The sequence below is a fragment of the Mustela putorius genome, unplaced genomic scaffold, assembly GCF_011764305.1.
Source record: "Mustela putorius furo isolate JIRA1106 unplaced genomic scaffold, ASM1176430v1.1 tig00000835_pilon_pilon_pilon, whole genome shotgun sequence".
NCBI lineage: Eukaryota > Metazoa > Chordata > Mammalia > Carnivora > Mustelidae > Mustela > Mustela putorius.
The window spans coordinates 499,309-516,694 of record NW_025421492.1 but is presented as its reverse complement, the minus strand read 5'-3'; the positions used below and the strand labels follow the sequence as shown (position 1 = coordinate 516,694).

Sequence of the window (17,386 nt, the reverse complement as noted above, 5' to 3'; positions counted from 1 at the left end):
TAATTAATTTCAAATTAATTTCTGCCTGTCTTGAGCTTGAACAAATGTTAACAGTAGAAATATTCCCAGAAAATATGGAAATATAAACTGGACCTGCATGAGTTTGCAGGTCAACTTGAAAATAGGAGATTCAGATCACTTCCATGACCTGACTAATCTTGAAATTCTCAGCAAATTTATTTTAAAATGGTTCTGAATTGAAAGTACTCCCAAGACTTAAATTCTCCCAGATAAAGTCCCCCTGCAAATGATCTGTACATAAACATATATACACACATACACACAACACAGCACAACAAATATATAAGTACATGTGACATGATAAGTGAAACCAGGAAGAAAAAAAGAAAACATCAAAAACTAGGGAGACTTCATGTATCAGAGTTGCACAAACCAAAAGCAAGTAAGTTCAATGTGTGTCAATGTCTTAAAAGTTTAAGAAAAATCAAAAGGCTATGAAAATTGTCCAAGTAGTTTTTAAACAAAGCAACATTCTAAAATAAAAATTAAATGATTAAAATTTAATTTTAGCCACTGGAAGTGGCTAACCCATAGATAGCCAACCTGAGATGATTAACCAGTAGTCAGACCAAGCTGAAGTGACAATAAGTGAACTTGAAAATAGAAGCAAAGGAAAAATCTAGAATATAGTATGGAAATAAAAGACTTGGAGAATATGAAATGGAGATTACAGAATATGAAGGATCAAGTAGAGATAAAAAAAAAATACATCTAATCATAGTTCCAGAAACAGAACAGAAAAAGGATAGGGGAAAAGAAATAACCATCTATATTACAATAGACTTAGAATATCATCATTTTCTGTATCACTACTTACTAAGGAATGCAAGATTTAGTCATCAGTGGCTACCAACATCATGTCACACAAGGAGAGCCATCCAGTTACCACATGTCTCCTAAAGAAAGTATCCAACACTTCTTGTACAGAAATGTTGGACACTTACTGCCAAAATCAAATCAAACTTCAAAATATAGCTTTGGTTTTTAAGAAATACAGGGAAGACAAGGAGATGAAATTCTACATGTGGTTACATCAATAAATAAATCTGAAGGAAAAAAGAAAGAACAGGGATTTATAGATTAAGAGATTTAAAATATGTATCAACCAAATGCAAAGTATAGATCATATCTAGATATAATTATGAAAAAATATATAAAAGAAGTTCATATATCATAAAAATTGGCACTATTTAGCAAAATTAAATATATCTTTTACCAGTTCATGCAACAGCGATACTCTTTGTAGAAATATATACCAAAGACAAACTGGTGAACACACAAAAGGACTCATACCCAACACCATTAATTGCAAGAGAAAAAGCATAGATTGGAAATAGCATAAATATTTGTCATTATTGGAATGGATGAATTCGTAGCATATTAACACAACAAAATCTGTCCAGTTATAAAAAAGAATGGAGATATTTCTGTTCCATGACCACAAAGTGATATCTAGAATATAGTATTAAAAATAATATATTATTAAAAAGAACAGAAGGATAAAAGGCACAGCATAGAGTTTATCATCACTGGTATTGTAATAGTTTATGGTGACAGATGGCAGCTATGCCTGCAGTGAGCACAGCACAACAGACAGAATTGCCGAACATACAGATTTGAAGACCTGAAACTAACGCAACATTGTGTGTCAACTATACTTTAAAAAAAGTGTATAGCATGCTACAACTTACCTAGGAAAGACATGACTAGACACATATATATTTAATATATCACATGTACATATATTTAATACATGACATATTAAAAATAAATGAGTAAACCATAAAAGTGACAACATCTTGGGGTTATTGGGTGGAGATAACAGAACAGAAGTTAAACTTCTTTCAGTGTATTTTGCTTAGTATATTCAATGTTTGGATCATGCAGAATTAAAAAGCAATCAATCTGTTAAACTTCAAAATAAAAGGAAACAAATGAACTTACAAGTATATGCAGTTAGTGGCATAACTACACAGTGATTAAATATTTCAAGTTATTAAATCATGATAATTTGACCAAAAACAACAACAACAACCCTGCAAACAAATTTAAACTACTTTCAGTAATCATTTTCTTGGTAGAGTTGTTGGTATTGTTATTCTGAGACTTTGGATAAGAGACTTTGGATAAGACTTTGGATATATTTAATCTCTTTACTGTGGATAAAGCAAATGAGAAATTATGGGAGCTGTGATATGCTGATGTTATAATTCCTGGTATGTATATGTTATATATACATTTGTATAAATATATATCCTACATAATTATATATAAATTATATATGTAACCATATAAAGGGATATATAAAATATGTACTTCAGAAAACTATACATGGTTTATATGTATATGTAAGATAAACATACGTCTTTATCTTAACTTCGTTGAATGAAAGAGCCTAGGAATAATGACAACAACTTCCCGTTCAAAGGACCTAAAAGTAAAAAATGGCATACTGTAAGCATCCGTAAAAATAATTTCAGCGTTGCCTTTTGGAGTATGCTAGTCAATTATCTGCCTAATTTTAAATTGTATCTTAGTGCCCTTTTTTATCAGATATTCAAACTAATAATGTTATGGTCATTCCTACTTAGCAAATAATGAGTACCATTTAATGACAAATAAGTAGAAATAATGAGTACCATTGAAAGACAAGGTTCTCATATTTGCAAAAATGTTTTTTTCTCTTTAAACACAAGCAAAATTACAGTCATGGGCAAAATTCATACCTGAATTAACAGATATAGTACTTGATTAGAATATTTATGGTACTATTTTTGTTTTTATTGTTCAAAGAAGGGAATGGGTGTTTGGAGAAGATAATAGCCAAAATTAAGCGCTAATGTGAAAATCAGTCATGCCATCTTAGTTTTCCACACAAGTATCTTAATACTAGTCAACAACAAACATGTTTATATCTCTGACAACTATCTTTAAAGTGAGAAAAAGCTTTTACATCTCTCAAAATCTTCACCCTTAATGACAGCCAATAAATAATATGGTATACACCAGAAAAATATAGTTTTATTAATGACAATTATATTCAATTTTAAGAAATAAAATTATTTAAGCAAAGCTGCTGAAAAGTAATACTTTTATATGAGTTTTTTGTTAAGATAAATTTATATTAGGATGTATGCTGCAAACTTTCTAGTCACTTGATTTTTTACAAGTTCCAGTAGATACATTTATATAGAAATAGTATGGAAAAAATTGGGATACAGAAGATTGAGTTTGAAAACTTTTTTTGGTTACATTTTATCTCTCTTTACCACATAGGAAGAGAACTAACTTCTTGGATACTACAGGACATATCAAATTAACCTTCCCTTTCTCCCTGGATCCTCTCCAGTATTACTAGTATTTCACTCAGCCTCATTCTTGTAACTTTTGGAGTGTAAATTGTTTACAGCTGTAGACATCCTCTAACACTGAAAGCAATGACCAGGTTCAAAATTTAAGGGAGAAACTCAATCCAATTCCTTTGTCTTGACCTTTTTTTCTAGTTGTAAACAGATCACTTCCAAAAACAAAAAAATTGTATTACTCTGGAAGAAGTTCTTATAGCTAACAACATAGTTTTTGAATATATGTTGATATTGATTCAGTCCTTTCCTTCACTTTGTAATTTTTCTTTTAGATTCCACCTTTGATGGTCCATGCCCCAGGAATCAGAACTCTGTAACATTCAATTGTCCTTTTCCCTTACCAAAAAGCTTTAACTCCCTTTTCCAGACTCATACCAATTTGGTCACTCTCTTAATTTTTTTTAATGTATTTTGCATCTCTTTTCTATTCCTTCTTTCAGAAATTTTCCTGTTAAACTATCGAACTCTCTGGGAATGTGTACCAGCTAGTTCTCCCAAAGAAAATATTAAACCTACTCTTTTAATTAGTCTATTTAGAATGACCAAGAACTATCTGGCTATACTCCAGTGCTAACATTCCTTCTTTCCTTGGACTAGACAAATTATTTTTAAATCTCAATTTCCAAATAAACATAAAATTATAATATTTTGATTATTTAAACCATTTTTCAAGAGACAGTATATCTCAACAAATAATAAATGACTTGCTAAATAGTTTTATTTTGTTTTACCAAATTAAGAACAAAACTACTCAGTTTCTTAGCCATTTAGATTTCGCCCAAGCCTGTAAAGTACAAATCAAAATGGAAAGTTGGCCATAATGCCTATGGAGAGAGCCAAACCAGACAATTCAGGTCAAAAAGTAAAATTTTTACCCATTGCTTAAATATTAAAAGTTATTCACAGCTGCATATAATTTGTACTTTACAAATTCTAAGAATATGGTGCTGAGTATGGTTTTGTCTTAATTATCTGGTTTGGCTGCTGATCCTGACCAGCTTTTCAGGCGTATTTCAAACTTTGCACTTCACTTTGTGCTGGCAACAAAAAAACCCAGCAAAATAAATCTACATGAGTGAACAAATCTTCATGCTGTTGAATGATACTAGATTGTGTACAAGGCTCCGGTGAGCTATGACTTTGATAGTCAAGTCAATATGTTCAAATTTGCAGTCAAGAATGCTTGGAACTTTGGCTAAAACCATCGTAGAAGAATTTGGTTCTGCTCATTACATTTTATTGTATTTTGCTCCATCAATCTCTAACCTTGCAAATCAAAACAACTGCATGGTAAAACAATAATTCTATAACATTATAAAACAGAACAGACCTATGTACCTTAAGAAACTCTGATCCGACGTTTAAGAACTAAACATCTTGAGAACTCTTATTTCTTTACTTTTTTTTTTTTTTAAAGATTTTATTTATTTATTTGACAGAGAGAGAGCACACAAGTAGGCAGAGCAGCAGGCAGAGAGAGAGAAGGGGAAGCAGGGCCCTGGTGAGCAGAGAGCCCAATGTGGGGCTCAATCCCAGAACCCTGAGATCATGACCTGAGCCGAAGGCAGAGGCTTAACCCACTGAGCCACCCAGGAACCCCAAGAACTCTTATTTCAAAATGATATGTGTGATTACATTTCAGACTAAAAACTCTTCTGTGCAGAAATGTAAATTTTCCACTTTCTTATTATTTCAGTTCAATTTCTGGGTGACCTCAGTTTTGACCCCCATTTCCACTGAACACAGAAGGCTTTGATTTTTCCCAATTCAAGGCAATGGTCACTTTCAGGTTGAAAATTTATTCTGTTGGTAGCTATCCAAATTTATTCATGGCCACATATCTACAGAGCTCCAAAGCCCAAACTCCTCTGACAATACCACGTTGTTTTGCAAAGAAAGTGCCCCCATCACCCCTGTTTTATGAGCTTGCCCCATATGACACAAGCATCTTAAAAAATATATTCAAGATTTCTCCAAGCCTCCTTCTCCTTCACTTTTTTATACGAGTTAGCTCCCAGGAAGCAAGAGGTAAAAAGGTGGTCATAAAGGGCATGTGACTTGCATTCATCTGGATGGAGAGGCGAACACCTAACTCCTGAACCATCTTTAATCATTGCTGTCTTGTGCACTGGTATACTACATCCATGATGACTTTAAGTGTTCAGAAGTGGCTCCTGTCACAGGTATCATTAGTCCCATCCTGACTTGTCATACATTCTACCTTTTCTTTTTTTTTTTTTTTTTTAAGATTTTATTTATTTGTCAGAGAGAGAGTGAGCGAGAGCAAGCACAGGCTGACAGAGTGGAAGGCAGAATCAGAGGGAGAAGCAGGCTCCCTGCGGAGCAAGGATCCCGATGTGGGACTCGATCCCAGGACGCTGGGATTATGACCTGAGCCGAAGGCAGCTGCTTAACCAACTGAGCCACCCAGGTGTCCCCATTCTACCTTTTCTAATTCTGACTCAAGGTGCCTTCTAAAGACTTCTTCCCTTTACAAGGTTTGGAACTCATGGCTACTTTGAAGACACCACCTTGGAGTATACCAGATTCTATAAGACTAACTTCAGGCCCATTTGCCAAAACACCATCCCTCAGCAACCGATAATTTCAACAGATACTATGTTTTGCCTCTTGCAATCTGGAAGGCCAGCCACAAAATCTCCAGTCTGTGAATTCCCCAAATCTATCACTTTCTTACTTTGATTTCTTAAACTATCAGCATTGAATACCAATTAGATCCCTCCAGAACCATCCTTTCTAACCTACCGACTAAACTTTTCTTTCATTTGTGGAAAACAATAAGTATCGATTTTTTTTCCTTTGGTAGCCTAGAACTATTCAGTACTCTGGGCTAGATTCTTAATTTTTAAAACTTTTTTTTTTTTTAAATCACAGAAAATCCTTTCTGCTTTCTACAAAGCCTGGCTCTTGTGAATCAAAATATATTTGGTCTTCCAAATGTAATTACAATTTTTCATTTGAGAAAAACCTTACAAAGTTACATAGACTTTCTTATTAAAAAAAAATTATCATCCATCCCTTTATAAGGTACACAGAAAGGAACTAATTCTGACTAAGTAGTAGGGGAAATACTGGTGTGAAAGGAATTATCAAAGACCTTCCAGGTTTTTTTGGGCAGAATATGATCTAGTTCGGTTTCTGCAACAGGTTGAATTATTAGCCACAATTCTCCCCTTCTCAAAGCAGTATTCATCCCCAACCCTGTGCTGGCCTCCTGGAGGCAGAGTACACTTCTCCAATTTCCTGTATTGGTCTTCACCAGGCAACTTACTTTGTCCAATGGAATATGGGAAGAAGTAGCTAGCATTGTCAGTTCTAAGCCTAAGAAGTATGAATTATTTTCTTGAGTTCTGTTACTGCCATGGAAAGGGCTCTCCCTAGGTAGCTGCTGCAACTGGAGGTTAGATCCCAGAATTACTCCTGTATCCTCCTAATCCCAGGACCGGGGGGTGAGGGGCATCCAAGCCCAGCCAGACCTGTACCTAGAAGCAGAAACTACAGCACAGCCTAGCCTGGACTGGCTGACCCCCAGCTGATTTTGTGTTGAATGCCACTGAGATATCCTGCCATCTGTAAAGCAGACAGCTACCATTTGGAATGGGGAAATATGGGAATTGTTTTCCTTGTATTGTATTGAATAGATTTAAAATTTTTTTAAAAATTGAGGAAATCATGTTTTTTAACATGACTTTTTTCTCTCCTTTTGGTAAAATAATCAGACAGCTGTTCAAAGGAGTATTCAGAGGAACCACTATACTCAACTGGTCAAGTCTTCCATTAAATGCAGAAATGTTCTTTTGAAAATTACAAGCAAGTTCCCATGGTCTTTGCTTTCAACCTCCTAGTCCAAACTCTCACCTGTTCTTACCTGGACTAATGCAATAGCCTCAAAACCCATATTCTGACACTTGCTTTTATCATCATCTACCCCTTTCTAGTCTGTTCTTCATGCTAATAGATTCAGTGCAAATATAACCTCATTGCTCCACGGCTTAAAATACGTCAGTGCTTTCCCATTTGCTTTAGGAGAAAGACCAAACTGTTCAATGTATTCTGTGGGGACCAGCATAATCTCTCCCCAGTCTACTTCTTCAGCCTCAACTCTTGATCTTAGCCGTGTTCCACACACTGCAGACACAACAGCTCCTGTCAGTTCCTGAACAGAACTTGCCTCTCTTGACTCACAGGCTTCACTTACCATTAGCCACAGTCTTCTTGCCTATTGACAGGAAGTTCCTCAATGCCATCCTTGGTGTCCACATTCCAATGCTAACTCCTTAGTTTGGGTTTCTAGTGAAAAGAGTCTGAGACAAAAGTTTGGGGACAGTTAGGTTGTCTGGGGATAATTCTAGGAGCAAGCATAGGGCCACAGTGGTGGGGGCGGATAGGAGGTTCTACGGACTAAATTCATCCCTCAAAAAATCATATGTGGAAGCCCTAACCCCCAGTGTAATAACATTTGGAAGTGGAGGTAATTGGATTTAGATGATATCATGAAGGCAGGACCCTTATGATGGGATTAGTACCCTTATAAGAAAGACACCAGGAACTTGCTTCCTCACTCTCTCTAACCTGTAAGGACATGGCAAGAAAGCGGCCATCTGCAAGCCACAATGAGGGTCCTCACTGGGAAACTCAATCAGCCTGCACCTTTATTTATGCACTTTCCAACCTCTAAGAACTGTGAAAACCAAGTGCTTGCCTACGTCACTACTGAGCTGACTTACACAAGGTGCCATCTAATTTTTAATTATTGAAAATCTGGTAGGTTTTTAATATGAATATATTTATCAGTATTCTCTTTTTGATTGGAGGTTTTATTTTTCTATTTTTAAAAAATGTTTTTAAGATTTATTTATCTGATAGAGAGAGAGAGAGAAAGAGAAAGCATGAGCGGGAAGAGGGAAGAAGGAAAGCATCTCAAGCCAACTCCCTGGGCAGCTCAACACAGAGCCGCATGCAGGGTGATCCCGTGATCCTGAGATCATGACCTTAGACAAAATCCAGAGTCAGACACTTAGCTGACTAAGCACTCAGGTGCCCCGGGATTAGAGATTTTAATGCCTTATTTAAGAAATCCTACCTTGTGGTGCAGATATGTTATCTACCTACTAAAAGTTTCTTAGCCTGGCCTTTTTTTTTTTTTTTTTTTTTTTTTAAATGAATGCCAGTAATCTACCTGGAATTTTTTTTTTTTTTTTAGCTGAGATAAGAGCCCAATTTCGTTTTTTCCCCTTAGTGAGTATTGAACTCACTCTGGTACCAAACCCAACAAATTCATTTATATACTGCCCTATAGCAATCTAGTTATAATATTTAAGTCCAGGTTGTTCTCTTGTTTAAAAACCTTCAGTGGTTCTCCATTATTTATCAAGTAAAGTCCAAGCTCCTCAACATCTCACATAAAATTGATCTTAGTGACAGCAACCACTGTATTCTTCCAATAACTTATGCTCTAAGCATACTTAATTACTTAATATCCCAAATGGAACACATATTCTTTTCTCAGTGAACTTATTGACTCATCTTTATTTCTAACATATAGTTTGTCTTGTGTATGGTATCCTCTGTGTGACATTAACACACATCAAACTTTGTACACCTTTGCCTTGGATTGTTCTCTCTCCAATCTATCATACCTTTCATCCACTTCTGTGCATATGAAAAACATACTTATCAAGTCCATCTTTAAATTTTATCCAACTTCTCTTCACCCCAATTAAAATTATGCCTTTTTAATCACCTCTATTGCATGTTAATGGTGTTATAATGAATTTTTTATGCACATTTCCCTTTTATGCTGAAAGCTACTTGAGAATGATAACACTCCATCTCATATATTTACTGTACACAAATACAATGAATATTAATTATATTAAGCCAGAAATGAATGTTGATATCCATAATCCTATTCACTGACCCTAAAAGTATAGATAATATGACATTTTTAGGCAGGAAAAATAAATTGCTTGAACATATTTACCTTGCATTTAATAAAAACACCAAGCCTCCCTTCACTGAATTTGTATGTTTTTTGTTGGCTAAGTTCTTTCATTCATACTTTTATTTAGTAGTGACCTGCCAAATAATTTACAGTGTCCAAAGGAGAGTATTCAAAAACAAAAGAGAATGTAACACCAATAAGGTATTCAGTTTCCTGACTCTGGATAAGAGACAGAGAATAATGCCATGATTATGCATGTTTAGGGATAGGGAAACTTCCTTATTAAGTGATCTTTGCAGCTGTTCTTCCTTTCTAGAAAAGGGAGCATGAGTTGGCGAGACCAAAAGTGAATTCTCTAGTTGAATAACCTCTGTAAAAAGCAGTCACCAGGGGAACAACTACTGTCCCTGTGATAATAAAACCCATCTTTGCTGGCTTAAGTCCTTGAAGCAAGAAATTGGGCCCTTTGCACAAAATCAACAACTTCATTCTTTAAAGTCTTTCTTCTCAGATTATAAATCACTGGAGAAGCCCAATAAATTATGGATTTGTAATGCTATCACTGTGACTATTACTGATAAAGTCAGCCTGATACTTTAAATTGCATATTGATAATTAGCAAATTACAAAAAGATTCAGAAAGATGTCAATCTCCCAAAATCAGTGCTTATATAAGTACCCCGATTTTAATTTTGGTTTATTATTAAAATTATAAAAAAGTACAATAATGACAACTTGAAATCTCAAATATAATTCTCAACTCAATATACTAGGATAGGGGAGGAAGCAAGATGGCGGAGGAGTAGCAGACTGAAATGACATCAGATCCCAGGAGTTCAGCTAGATAGCTATCAAACCATTCCAAACATACAAACTCAACAGGAGAGAGAAGAGAAGAGCAACAATTCTAGGAAGAGAAAATCATCCACTTTCTGGAAGGTAGGATGTGTGGAGAAGTGAATCCAAAATGACAGGAAGATAGACCATGAGGGGAGGGACCAGGCTCCCAGCAAGCGATGGAGCAGTGGAGCACAAAGTCTGAACTTTTAGAAGACTGTTTCACCGAGGGACATCGCTCCAGAGGCTAAGCGGGGGTGGAGCCTTTGCAAGGCCACTGTGGTCTCAGGTCCTGCAAGGTCACAGAAAGGCCAGGGGTGTCTAAGTATGGCAGAGCTGCCACCTATCCAAGTGGGGAAGCCGGGTGCAGAAACAGAGCCCAGGAGTGACCTCTCAGCTCAGGGTAACCTTAAATCGTGATCCAAGGCACAGTCGGGACACTGCTCTTCAAGCAGGGACTCCACAAGTGGAGAGATCCCTTCTTTCCTCCTCCGGGAGGAGCGGCAAGAATCTGCTGGGTTTGAAGACTCCAAACGGTGCTCTGGGCCAGAGATAGAAATGCTTGGTCACAGGCCGGGTGAGTGCTGAGTATAGCCGGAGACCAGGGAGATGGGAGGGATAGAGACTGCTTTTCTCTGGGGGTGCACTGAAGAGTGGGGCCCTGAGCTCTCAGCTCCTCCAGGCTGGAGATTGGGAGGCCACCTTTTTCATTCCCGTCCTCCAAAGCTGTATGGAAAGCATTCAGGGAACAAAAGCTACCTTGAGGGAACCCAAGAAGATTACTGAGCCTGGCCCCTGGCAAGGGTGGTGCAATTCTGCCTCTGGCAAAGACATCTGAGAATCACTGCAACCAGCCCCTCCCACAGAAGATCAGCAAGAACACCCAGCCAAGACCAAGTTCACCAATCAACAAGAATTGTAGAGCTCCAGAGCTAGGGGAAAGCAACATATAGACTTCATGGCTTTTTTCCCATGATCCTTTCTAGCAAAGTTAAATTTAAAAAAAGATTTTTTATAGCATGGAGGACAAGGGGTGTTAGAGAGGAGAAGGGAGTTGGGGGAAATTGGAAGGGGAGGTGAACCATGAGAGACTATGGACTCTGAAAAACAATCGGAGGGGTTTGAAGGGGCGGGGGGTGGGAGGTCGGGGTATCAGGTGGTGGGTATTATAGAGGGCACGGATTGCATGGAGCACTGGGTGTGGTGCAAAAATAATGAATACTGTTATGCTGAAAATAAAAAAATAAATTAAAAAAAATTTAAAAATTAAAAAAAAATTTTTTTCTTATTCTATTTTTTTAACTTTTCCTCTTTTAATGTTTTTTAACTGCTTTATCTTAACAATACCATTTAAAAAACTCTTTTTAAATCTTCATTGTTACAGTCATATTTTATCCCTTCATTGTATTTAACCTTATTTTTCATATATGTATAGGAGTTTTTTTCTTTAAAATTTTGGGATACAATTTCTTCTAACAGATCAAAATATATCCTAAATCTAGTACATGGCTTTGTTCCAGTCTCCAGCCTGATCACATTCTTTCCTCTTTTTTTTCCTATTCCTTTTTCCAACCACCTTATCAATTCCTTTTTAAGAAACATTTAAGAATTTTAAAAAGAATTAATACCTACTCTCCCAAAACTGTTTAAAAAACAGAAATGGAAGGAAAACTTCCAAACTCATTTTATGAGGCCACCATTACCTAGAACCCCAAACTAGACAAAGACCCCATCAAAAAGGGAATTACAGACCAATATCCTTGATGAACAGGGATGCAAAACTTCTCACCAAAATACTAGCCAATAGGATCCAACAGTACATTAAAAGGATGATTCACCACAACCAAGTGGGTTTTATTTCTAGGTTGCAAGGTTGGTTCAACATCCACAAATCAATCAATGTGATAAAATAATTAATAAAAGAAAGAACAAGAACCATAGGATACTTTCAATAGATGCTGAAAAAGCATTTGACAAAGTACAGCATCCTTTCTTGATCAAAACTCTTCAAAGTGTAGGGATACCCATCTATGAAAAGCCATCTATGAAAACTGACAGTGAATATCCATTGGTTTTTTTTTTTTTAGATTTTTTAAAATTTATTTATTTAATAGAAAGAGACACAGCGAGAGAGGGAACACAAGCAGAGGGAGTGGGAAAGGGAGAAGCAAGCTTCCTGCTGAGCAGGGAGCCCAATGCGGGGCTTGATCCCATAACCCTGGGATCATGACCTGAGCTGAAGGCAGACGCTTAATGACTGAGCCACCCAGGCGCCCCTGAATATCATTCTCAATGGGAAAAAACTGAGAGCTTTTCCCCTAAGATCAGGAATGTGGCAGGGATGTCCACTATCACCACTGTTATCCAACACAGTACTAGGATTCCTAGCCTCAGTAATCGGACAACAAAAGGAAATTAAGGGCATCCGAATCAGCAAAGAAGAAGCCAAACTACCACTCTTTGCAGATGACATATTACTTTATATGGAAAACCCAAAAGACACCACTCCAAAACTGCTAGAACTCATACAGGAATTCAGTAAAGTGTCAGGATCTAAAATCAATGCACAGAAACCAGTTGCATTTCTGTAAACCAACAGCAAGACAGAAAAAAGATAAATTAAGGAGTTGTTCCCATTTACATCTGTCCCCAAAACCATAAGATACCTAAAAATAAACCTAACCAAAGAGGCAAAGAATCTGTACTCAGAAAACTATAAAGTACTCAGAAATTGAGGAAGACACAAAGAAATGGAAAAACGCTCCATGCTCATGAATTGGAAGATCAAATATTGTGAAAGTGTCTATGCTACCTAAAGCAACCTACACATTTAATGCAATCCCTAACAAAATACTATCAATTTTTTTCAAAGAAATGAACAAATAATCCTAAAATTTATATGGAACCAGAAAATACCCAAAATAGCCAGAGGAATGTTGAAAAAGAAAGCCAATGTTGGTGGCATCACAATTCCAGACCTCAAGCTTTATTACAAAGCTATCATCATCAAGACAGGATAGTACTGGCACAAAAAGAGACACATAGATCAATGGGACAGAATAGAGAACCCAGAAATGGACCCTCAAATGTAAGGTCAACTAATCTAAACAAAGCAGGAAAGAATGTCCAATGGCAAAAAGACAGTCTCTTCAACAACTGGTGTTGGGAAAATTGGACAGCCACATATAGAAGAATGAAACCGGACAATTTCCTTATACCACACACAAAAATGGACTCAAAATGGAAGAAACACCTCAGTGTGAGAGAGGAATCCATCAAAATCCTTGAGGAGAACATAGGCAGCTACCTTTTCAACCTCAGCCACAGCAACTTCTTCCTAGAAATATCACCAAAGGTGATGTTTGGGAAGCAAATGCAAAAATGAACTATTGGGACTTCATCAAGACCAAAAGCTTTTGCACAGCAAAGGAAACAGTCAACAAAACCAAAAGACCACTGACAGAATGGGAGAAGATATTTGCAAATGACATATCAGATAAAGGGCTAATATCCAAAATCTATAAAGAACTTATCAAACTCAACACCCAAAGAACCAATAATCTAATCAAGCAGTAGGAAGAAGACACAAACAGCTATTTCTGCAAAGAAGAAATCCAGGTGGCCAACAGACACATGAAAAAGTGCTCAATATCACTCGGCATCAGGGAAATACAAATCAAAACCACCTCATAGCAGTCAGAATGGCTAAAATTAACAAGTCAGGAAACGACGGATGTTGGAGAGAATATGGAGAAAGGGGAACGCTCCTCCACTATTGGTGGAAATGCTAGCTGGTGCAGCCACTCTGGAAAACAGCATGGAAGTTCCTCAAAAAGTTGAAAATAGAGCTACCCTATGACCCAGGATTCACAGTACTGGGTATTTACCCTAAAGATACAAAGGCAGTGATCTGAAGGGACACGTGCATCCAAATTTTTTTAGTGGAACTGTCCACTATATATATATATATATATATATATATATATATATATATATTCCACTATATATATATAGTGGAATACTATGCAGCCATCAAAAAACTGAAATTTTGCCATTTGCAACAATGTGGATGGAACTAGAGGGTATTATGCCAAGCAAAATAAGTTAAGCAGAGAAAGATAATTATCATATAATCTCTCTGATATGAGGAATTTGAGAGACAGGGCCAGGGGGTTGGGGAGTAGGGAAGGAAAAAATGAAACAAGGTGGGATGAGGAGGGAGACAAACCATAAGAGACTCTTAATCTCACAAAATAAACTGAGAGTTGCTGTGGGGGTGAGGGTGAGGAAAAGGTGGTTGGGTTATGGACATTGGGGAGGGTATATGATATGGTGAGTGCTGTAAATGTGTAAGCCTGATCGATTCACAGACCTGTATCCCTGGGGCAAATAATACATTATATGTTAATAATAATAATTAATTTTTTTAAAAAAGGTCTGAAGGTGAAAAAAATATATACTAGGTTAAAGATGCTTGCATATATTTTATTGTAATTAATTTCTTTACAAAAATATATTTTGTGAAAATAAATTTGAGTTCATTTAACATTAATTTTGCTCATTTTGTTGAAAATTTTAAATGACTGTAAACAACTATTACTATTATCTTATTCCTTGAAAATCTTATACAAAGATTAGAAGGACCTTTTCAAAGCCTTACTATAATCTTTTAATACATTAATACAACATTGTGAATGTATCCAATGTCACTGAATAGTACCTTTGAAAATGGTTAAAATGGTGAACTTAATGACATGCATATTTTCCCATGATAAAAAAAATTACATTCTGTTTCTTGGGTGATGGATTACTCTTTTTAATTCTTTTGTAAATACTGCTATAATGGTTTAATAATTCTCTCTTTTCACTTCTTCTAGAAGTTCAAGCACCCATTATTCCATGCTTCATACTTCCTTGATTTTCCTTCAGGTTTTTTAATTCTTAGGACTATGTGTACATGGTTCTGAGTTCACTAATGCTTTTTTCAATTGAGTCTAATCTGCTATCTGATCTGTTCACTGAGTTTTTATCTCAACAGGTGCTTGATTTTTATTTTTAAAGTTCTATTTGAATGTTCTTCTTCAAACTTATCTGTACAAATCCCTCACTGTGTAAGTACAATTTTAAATGCATCCTTTATTATTTTAAATACTTTACATGCGTTTTTCTTGTATTATGTATATGACAGTTCCAACACCTAGAGTTCTCTTGTAATTAAATCTGTATTTCCTGTTACTGTTTAATGCATGACTTATACCATTGATTTCTCTGCCTAGCTCCTGTTAACTGTTGTGGCCCTCATCAAGGACACACTTAGTGGAAACGAAACCTGGGAGGTATGTGTGTATGTGTGTGTACACATGTGTGTGTGTGCATGTGTATGTGTGTGTTTCCAGCACACAGTAGCCAAAAACAACAAAAAAGGAATTCTATTTGTAAGGAAGAAGATAATTGTCTCTGCTACAATGTTCCTGAAAAACTCCATACTACTTAAGGTTTCTGAATACCTACATATGTTCTTCAACCACCTGGAGTATAATTCTCCACATGCTTCATATGGGTAAGTCCCACTTCAACCACCAAGGTCCATTACTAGCGTATCCTCCAGAAAGCCTTTCCTGGTGCTCCATCCACTGTTCCAAAGTACTGTTGAGCACCTCATACCTACTTTTATTAAAAACCTTGTTTTTTTAAAAAAAGATTTATTTCCTTGAATAATTTTGGTTTTTTGTATTCTAACTCCCTCACTAAACCACAGAATCCCTGAACACGTATATTGTCTTTTTCTCCTGATTCATGGCCCTATCTCATGTTAGGTACTAGTAAATGTTCACTGAGTAAAAGACTGAATACAGTGAAAATCTGGAAAGCTGAAAAATGAATTTTTCTACTGGTATCTTTGATAATCATGTTAGATATCTCCCCCTCTCCCTTCCTCTTTCTCCATTCTACCTGCTCTGTGCCCCAGGAAACTGAAATTTATGGACTACATCAAACTCACTTGCTCTCTGGCTTGCTGTTGGGGTCATTCAATGACAAACATGGGCTGAAGCTGGGAAGCCAGACCCCACTTTGTCCCCAGTTTCCACCGTCGGAGTTACCACATGTTGGCTATATGACCTTCCACCAATGACCACAGCTCCTTTCATGAAGTCTTCTCCACTAAGATATTTTTCTTTAGTTTCTGTGTAATCCCTCCCTTTCCTCCATCTAAACCATGACTGGGAATGCCACTCCACTGCAGCCCACTCCAGAATCTCACATTATCTCTTCTTTGGGACATTATACTGATAGGTCCCCCAATAATGGGTCCATGATCAAAGGAGCAAGACTGATACAAAGCAAAGGTCAAGCAAAGCTTTATTTAGCACCAAGCGTCGAGAATCAAACCAACTGGTCAGGGCCCTCTCTTACAAAGAGGCGACCCCTCCCAGCCTCACAGCCTAACTTTTATAGAGCAAAGGCCATGTGATTGAGCCTGGCCACACACAGGTGGCCAATGAGATTGTAACACACAGAGAAAGCTGCACAGTCATGCTAGGTCACACACGAGTGGCCAACTGAATTTTAATTTACCCTAGTAGATATCTGAACTAGCCTATCACCTTGGTCAGAATTGGTGCCCAAAAGGCAGGGCCCACTCTCCTTGGTAGCTAGGGCTAGCGCGCCCCACTGATTGGATGTCTCCACCTGGCCTGACCTGTCCTTGTATCTGGGCTTTGCTATCTGGGACTGGTTTCCCGGATTTGCTTTTAAGTAGGTTCCTCTGGGAGGGGCAGGGTCAATCTAAGTTTATTGCATAAACAACAAAAGGGCTCCCTCTGGCTAAGTAGGCCCTTACAATACCTTGCCAAAACCTTTGCAACATTCCCTTCAAACTCTTCAAATTGCCCAATTTGAAGACTGCTGGCTCTTGACTGATAACAATAATTTGACACTGCAAAACGGACTGTGGTGGGGGGGGGGCGGGGATCTAGTATAGCTTATGAAAGACAACACTGTCCAAGAATAATTTTTAAAATGTAGTGAATAAAACAAATAAAATGTTCAAAACAACAAGGACATTATGCTAAGTGACAAAAGCCTGTCACAAGAGGACAAGTACTGCAGAATCCTACTTAAAGGAGGTATCAAAAATAGTCAAACTCAGAGAAGCAAAGAATAAAAGGGGGTGGGAGCTGGGAGAACTGGGGAGCTG

The 17,386-nt window shown here is 37.0% G+C and overlaps 1 protein-coding gene across 3 annotated transcripts in view; it reads right to left on the bottom strand.

Annotated features, from left to right (window-relative positions):
- The window catches only part of CCDC102B (coiled-coil domain containing 102B), a 187,644-nt gene that overhangs the window by 151,928 nt on the left and 18,330 nt on the right, over positions 1–17,386 (bottom strand). Inside the window, exon 2 of one of the 3 annotated variants that reach the window (XM_045085204.1) lies at positions 7,606–7,711. The exons of the other annotated variants lie outside the window; for them this stretch is intronic. The gene's annotated coding sequence lies outside the window, so the exon portion shown is untranslated. The remainder of the gene's footprint in view (positions 1–7,605; positions 7,712–17,386) is intronic. 3 annotated transcript variants of the gene reach the window in all.